Source organism: Colobus angolensis, unplaced genomic scaffold (assembly GCF_000951035.1).
Source record: "Colobus angolensis palliatus isolate OR3802 unplaced genomic scaffold, Cang.pa_1.0 Scaffold30, whole genome shotgun sequence".
NCBI classification, from domain to species: domain Eukaryota; kingdom Metazoa; phylum Chordata; class Mammalia; order Primates; family Cercopithecidae; genus Colobus; species Colobus angolensis.
In genome coordinates, this window is record NW_012116266.1 from 4,470,131 (window position 1) to 4,477,906 (window position 7,776).

Consider the following 7,776-nt stretch of genomic DNA (forward strand, 5'->3'; position numbering starts at 1 on the left):
CTCTTTCTTTCTTCATGGTAGCTTTTATTTAATTCTATCGCCTTGCTGTTAGTATATACAAGGCTATACCTAGAAATACCCCAATTTTTTTTTTAACTTCAGACTTCAGATTTATTTAGGACTGTTTGCATGTGTTTCTAGAATATTTACTCTAAAAAATGACAAGACAGCTCCCCCTCAGTGAGGCCCTGGCCTAAATATATATGCTTTATTTATATAGTGAAAGAATAACATTAAACATGGACGCTTTCAATGTATGGCACTGAATGATGATCTACACAGGGCATCCTTCAAAGGCTGCAATTAAGGACCCACCTAACTTTTCAGCAATACAAGCCCGATTGAGATCTTCTGGCCTGTTCATGTTTATGCCTTAAAATTCCTTTTAGATTGCATCTTTGGAGCTTGCGTAGTTCAGTTTACTTTTCATAGGTTCTAGTTAGGTGCCAAAAAAAATTTAAATTAAAAAAACCAAAAAGCACAAAAACCCATCAACTCTTCTTTTCTGGATTCCTTAGTTTCAAAGTGTGCATCATACAAAGCATAGTGGCAATCGTTTTCAGGAAGCATTCCCACAAAATGCTTGAAAGGACCAGTTGTGGTTACGCCAACATCTCCACCAAGATCTCTGTGCCTTCTTCTACCATGAAGCACTTTTTGTCTGCACTGAAACAAAAAATAAAAATAAAAATAAAATTGACAGCCTTCTTTCTTTTCTTGATTTCTTCTGGTGTGGAGCATTTCCAAACTTTCATGTCATAAAAAATGCAACATCATCAATAACTTGCACTCCTGAGGTCATCTTCTCTGAAGTAGTCACAGGGTCGCAGGAAGAGAGAGCCAGTGGGTACTGAGTATCCTCCTCAGGGCTGTGGACCAAATCTTACCACGAAAGAATTTTCTGAGCCCTCCATGATCACTGACCTCCCATCCATGCCTGCCTGTTAAGTAGCTTCCCTATCTCAGGAATTTAGCCCCACCTAAAACCAACAGTATGTTTTAGAGTTAAGAATAAATGCAGCCAGGTGCAGCGGCTCATGCCTGTAATCCCAGCAGTTTGGGAGGCTGAGGCAGATGGATCACTTGAGGTCAGGAGTTTGAGACCAGCCTAGCCAACATGGTGAAACCCCATCTCTATTAAAAACGGGAAAATTAGCTGGGTGCGGTGGCAGGTGCTCTAATCCCAGCTACTGGGGAGGCTGAGGCAGAAGAATTGCTTGAATGTGGGAGAAGGAGGCTGCGGTGAGCCGAAATCATGCCACTGCACTCCAGCCTGGGTGACAGAGCAAGACTCTGTCTCAAAAAAACAAAAATAAAAATAAATGCACACATATATTCTTTAACATCTCTGCTCTTGAGACTATACTCTAACCAGAACTTATGGAAAGAGCATGGAATCTGAATTTAGAGAGATGGAGGTTTGAATTTGTGACTTTATACAAACAGCTTCACCTTTCTAAGCCTCAACACCCCATCTGTAAAATGGAGATGATGATACAGATGTACTGGTCAGGAGTCTGGATTCCTTCTCTCATCCTCCTCTTCCATCCTGTCATGCACATGACTGTGAGGTGACTGCTGTCCTTCCAGGCATCTTGATCTTTCACACAGGCAAAAAGGAAGAGGTTAAGTAGCAGGCAAAGGGCACAAGCCAACTGAATCTGTCATTTCTCGTCCAAAAGCAATAGCTTTCCAGAGAGCCTTCCCCAGGGGATTCACACGTACTATTCATTGGCCTGAGGTGAAGCACAGGGTCTCCCGTAGCTCTGAGGAAGCCCAGGAAATCAACTTTATTTAGTTGGGATATTGTCCATCTGAACAAAAGCAGGCTGCTGTGCATTTGTGGGGATAAAGGGGAAAATGGATCCTGGAGGCCATGGCAGTGTTTACATCGGTCTACTTCACAGCATCGTTGTGAGCATTACATGAGACATTTATGAAGAATGCCTAATGCATCCAAGGAGTGTGGTAACAGGTCGCTTCACAACATGACTTTGATGGGACCACATCCCTCACATGGCCATGAGTGTGGATGTTGAGGAAGAAAACCAAATCCACACTGACGGATTCCACAGAGGACTATGACACCTTCTGTCAACACTCTTGACCTGTATTCCCAGGCTCGAGGAGACTCATGTTCAGGGTGGTTAAGCCTCTCCCCCTGAGGCCACTCCCACAGGTGAGAAACAGTGGGTCTGCCAAGACCTCGGCTGGTTTCAGAGCCCCGCACCATCCTCGGGACTCGCCTATGTCTGAATATAATAATATGTTGATAAAATACCTTGTCAAGCTCCACAGCGTTCCCTGCCACACGGTCTTATTACACTTCTGCTTCATAATTAAAATGGAAAGAACACAAGCCCACTGGACCCGTCATTAGCATGTGGAGTGGCTGCCACAGAAGGGACGTCACATTTGATTTCTAGGCCTGGCCCCACATGCTGGCAGGGGCCCGGGGCCTTTGTTCACCATGGCGATTCAACCTCCTCCAATATCTTATCAAGTATGTGCGTGAGGTGCTGTTTTTCTGCTCTTGCTGGCGAGTTGTAGGATAGAAGCCTTGTGACCGAAGAGCAGGGAGGGGGAAGAGACTTGCAAGAAGAGAATAACCTGGGAAAGACACGAAACTAGAATCTCACTCACTGGTAAGAAAAACGGAGCTCTTCAGGCATTCCCATGCTATTCACACAGAGTAGGACATATTCACAGTATCTTTTGGCTTACATTTCTGAAAAATCCCACGAGCTGGGAAACAGCAGAAAAATACACATGTACACGTATGTGGGGGCGGGGGGCTCTCTTGTATCATTGGGACATAAATCAACCTTCTAGGATTCGAACCTGTAACTCAAGCATGAAGCTACCAACCCCATGCTCCAAATTTGGCTAGATACTGCCCGCCCCTAGGAAGAAAGAGAAAGCTGAAGTCTCCTGCATTCAACCACAGCTTCCTGTCCTTCCCAGACCCCCAAGAGAGTCAAAATCTAGTTAGTCTTTTCAAATGACAGCAAAACCCTGCCACCGCTGATGGAAACCAAGCCATGTCCTCTGTGGGCCCCGTTCTGTTGCATCCCATGCAGGAGGAAGGGTGGGCCGATGGGACCATTCATAGCTTTGAGAAAACTTCAAGTGGAAAATCTTTTATACCCTCCAACACAGTATCTGGCTGAAAGCCAGTTATTCAGGTGCCAGAAACGGTTCTGTGGGTAGCAGCGAAGAATGCAATCTAGAGGTAGGGAAGGCATCAGAGATGGTTTACACGACACATTATTAGTCTAGGCTATTCTTGTATCAAGTGACAGAAGCGATATTCAAGCTGATCTTAAGGAAGTTAAATAAATAAGTAAATAAATAAATAATTTTAAAAGGGATTTGTTACGCCTGTAACTGGAAACTACAAAGGAAGACTCAAACGCTTTAGGCAGCTGGGTCCATGGGCTCAGATGGATTTGTTTTTCTCTCCATCTCTTGGCTCTGCTAACCCCTACCTAGCCTTATTGTCAGCTGAGCTGTCTCCACAAGACAGACACTAGGAACTTGAATTTATGTTTTCTCTGGCTTAGCAGCTGCACGGTGAGAAAACGTATGTTACCCATTGTTTTTCAAAAATGCTATGTATAAACCACAAAATCTCCATAGTATAGGAAGAATTTATTTCATTAATTCAAAGGTTGACTGTAGGGAGGCTTTGCCTCATTCTGAGGCAGCCAGAGTAGCTTTATTCCATTTGTGTTCATTCTTGGGCCAACAATGAAGGAACAAAGCTCCTCTGAGGAAGTTTTTCTCAAGTTAAAAGCAGAGGTACACGTCCCAAGGCACAAGCAAATTTCAAGCCCTTGCTCACATTATGTTTACTAATATCCCATTGACCAAAATAAGCTATGTAGCCCAGTCCAAAGTCAAGGGGCAAGGAGATATGTCTTACATTTTAATTGGAAGAACTGCAAAGTTACAGGGCAAAGGGTGTGGATAGAAGGAAGAGTAAAGAGCTGGGACTAATGAGTCAGCCACGGAAGTCAACTCTTTTCCAGAGTCCAGCTATCAATTTCAGCTTACATGCAAATTGACCTTGGTTGAGTAACATGCCCATCCTTGAACCAATCTCTAGGATGCAAGTGGGGAACTGAATTGCCCACCTGAGTGAGCCAGTGCATTCTATGGAAGTGCTGTTAATGATGGGCAACAGGGCATTAGAATTGGTAGCTCCTGGGGACGACATGGAGTGCAGGAAGAGCTCTCCAAAGGAACAAAAAAAAAGGGACATGAAAAAGCAGACTTAGTGGATAGTAGCCACAGCTGCCACTGTTCACTATAAGAAAAACTGTCTGAAAAATCACATGCAAATGGGTCTTTACTCTTTGACTCTTCTGGAAATATCTCTGAAATGCGGGCAAGTAAGGAGGGAATAGAGCAGGCAGGCGAGGTATATGTTTATGATTCCTTGTCATGAGTTCTACTAGATCCATGTTCAGGGTGTCCACATTTATGTATTCACATTTATGCATACAAGCATACATGTATATTAGCATGATTCACCTATTGTGCTAAAATCATGATTCTAAGTATGGAGTTAATATTTTCTGTGATTGTCACTATTACCATGGGTGCATAACAAATTATCCCAAAATGTGGTGGCTTAAAACAATGGCAATGTTTTTTGTTTTGTTTTGTTTTTGTGTTTTTGCTAGCAAATCTGCAATTTGGGCCTGGTAGTTATAGCTCATCTCTGTTCCAAGAAGTGTCAGCTCAAAGGCATCTGAAGTCTCACTTGGAGGAAGGCGACAGAAAGCAGACTGCCTTTTATGACCCAGCCCTGAAAACCTTGTAATGTCACCTCTGTTGCACTCTATTCATCAAGATGGTCACAAAGGCCGCATATGTTCAAGAGAAGAGACAAAACTGCAAGAGTATGCAGGATTGGAAATATTGCTGTGGCCATTTTTAGAAAATACAATCTGCCATATTCACTTTCTCCTTCCTGCTCTGATCTGAGTATGAATAGAACATGGGATCTGAAGCCATTCAGGTGAGAGTTAAAATTATTAACATAGTTAATAATAGAACAATAAAGTCAGCTAAATTTTTCAGTCTTTCAGAGCCTTAGTTTCTTATCCACAAAATGGGAATGCAAATACACATTATGATGTGTATTTTTCACAGTTGTGAAAATTAAAAGAGATGATTTTCATAAAGAGCCTAACCCAGCAGAGTGTAGTAATCTTTTCTATCCTGCCCCATATACCTTCAAGGGAGTTTTTGAGTTATTTATGGTGTTTGGAGTTATGGCTACAATTTCTCCCTGAACATCAGGACATAGAGTGTAAACCCTGCTATGAGTGAGTCCAGAACTGGAATCTGACCATTAGCACACAGGACCCAGTGCCCTTTAGATCTATAGAGCTTTTAACTGAAGTCAGTAGATTGTCACCTAATTAATAAGTGAAGGGACACATGAAATGCTGGAAACTAAGTTTAGGTTAGTACTAACTTTAATACAAAAGTTAGCTTAAAATTGACAATGGTTCTGTCCTTCCCAAAATAATGTGTAAAATAATGTGAAAACATGACGTAAAAAAGAAGCAATTTATCCAAATAGTGTCATGATCTAAAAAGTTTTCTTACTTTTCAATCCTTCTGTTTGATATGTGTAAGTTAGTACGAAAATGCTGTCTATTAGAAGCTGTGCTACATCTCTCTGACAAGGAGCCTTTCTTTTCACACTTCTCAAATCATTTTTGAGAAAATCTTCTCAAAAATATCATTTTTTCTCAGAAGACACAGTTTTCTTTCATGAGAGATAAAATCTTACTGCCATTTCCTCCCAATACACTTTCCACTTTTAATGAAGAATTATATTTTTACAAGAATGGGTAACTAAATACAAACGTACACTTTTCATTGATGCAGTTGACTAGGACTCTGGAAAGCCCACAATCCAGGAATCATCACCTCTTTTCCTGGGCCTCCATTCTTGCAAAGTAAAGCTCCACAGTGATGGTTTCTACCTGATTCATTTGGGCCTAAAGAACTTCAGTGGAAGATGGAGTTTGCCTGAGGTCATCTTAAGAATTTGGTTAAGAACCTGCAAATAGATTTTCCAGACCACTCTGGGAAACTACAAACACCAACAAACCTGGTCTCTTCAAGGTCTTTAGTTTGGGATCTGCCTAGCATAAGCTCAAACTCCAAGGGCTAATCAACACTCAAATTGAGGGTAAGAAATGTTGAGAGTAAATGAAAAGGAATTTGCTTTATTAAATGTTTCTCTAGACAGTGCCCCTATTCGGTTCCTAGCAGGACAGCAAAGCCCCATTGGGAAGGCTGGCTAGCTGTGAAATGACATACATGCAGAAGAATTGTCTTCCAGATATCCCTCAACAACTAATTTGTCTCCTGAAGCATGAAATTTAATTACCCATATTGGACATACTTGCATAATCACATATTTTTATTACACAAAATTGTTCAGTCTTTTAAAATGTAGGGACAGAATCCTGGTTATAGAAATGTCTTTGACATCAGAGATTTGCACAAGTAAACATTTTGTGTGAATAACTATTTTCCAGTATAGATTCTCATTTGCAGCCTTTTGGTATTGTTGAGCATTCACTTGCACTCATGTTTTGCTGTTAAGTTGACAAAGGGGGACTGATAAATTTTTATTAAGCCCTTGTAATATTAAGTCCTGCTATCAAATTCATCCTAAGCTTCTGCTAATCCTCCTCTTTGTTGCTTCTCATAGTACATAAATCTTCCTCCACCTCTGAGCAAGATCATACCCTTCTCCAGCACTTTTCAATCTCACTCCCACTTCTCTTGAAACAAGGTGACCGGCAGTGAACATGAGACTTCCTACAAGGACAGAGGCATACCACCTCTTCAAGGGAAGCCGATTAACTGTGAAATAACCAGCAATATTTTTAGCACTCTTCTCACTTTTATAAAAGAGATTGAGATGTCACATTTACTTGGCTAATGGCTATTGTTCCTAGGAAAAGCTGAAGTTAACCTAAAAATGGCTGCTCATGACTATCAGGGCAGAGATAGGAGAATTACCCTCTTAGGAAGCCATGTTGTCCATTTGAAGTTTGGTTTCTAAGGCTCTTTGTGGAATCCTAGCTGGACATAAGAGGAGAGACATATACAGGAGTTCAAGCATGGTGCTAGGGGGTGGTATGTAGAGAAAAAAGCAAATGATCCAGGGAATGGGACAATAGGGGGGATATAAATTTCTAATATTTATGTAGAACCTAATATATGCCAGGGAATATTTATAAATGCTAGTCATGAACTAGCTCATAATCCTCCCAACAGCCTTAAAAAGTGGGAAACGTTATCATAATCATTTTAGAGAGGAGAGAGAAACTTGGAGAGATTTTCTGAAGCTCTCTAAGCCAGTAGTCTTAATTGTAATACTTTTCACATCATTAGGCCTTTTGTTTTCAATGCATTTTCTTACCTAATCCCCAAAACAATGCTATGAAGAAAGTACTCCTTTTAGAGATAGAAACCAAGTCCCAGAGAGGTTAGGTAACTTCCTTAAGCTCACACAGCTTGCCAGTGGCAGAGATGAGGTCCAAATCCAGTTCTATGTGATGCACCGAATAGCCTTTCTCGGCATGGAACTCCAAGGGTGCCATGAAGTGGCCGCTGTCCCAGCTCTCCCCTACCTCCATCAGAGCCAGCATGAATTTTGGGTCACTGATTTGCCCAGGGAAGTATGTGAAGTCCTGAGGTGTCACTAGATTTTCCAAGTTTCTCAGTTTTTTTTTTTTT

General features: G+C 41.5%; 1 pseudogene; it reads right to left on the reverse strand.

Annotated features, from left to right (window-relative positions):
* Nucleotides 1-274: 274 nt before the first annotated feature.
* LOC105517378 lies at nucleotides 275-802 on the reverse strand (annotated as a pseudogene).
* Between the last annotated feature and the right edge of the window lie 6,974 nt (nucleotides 803-7,776).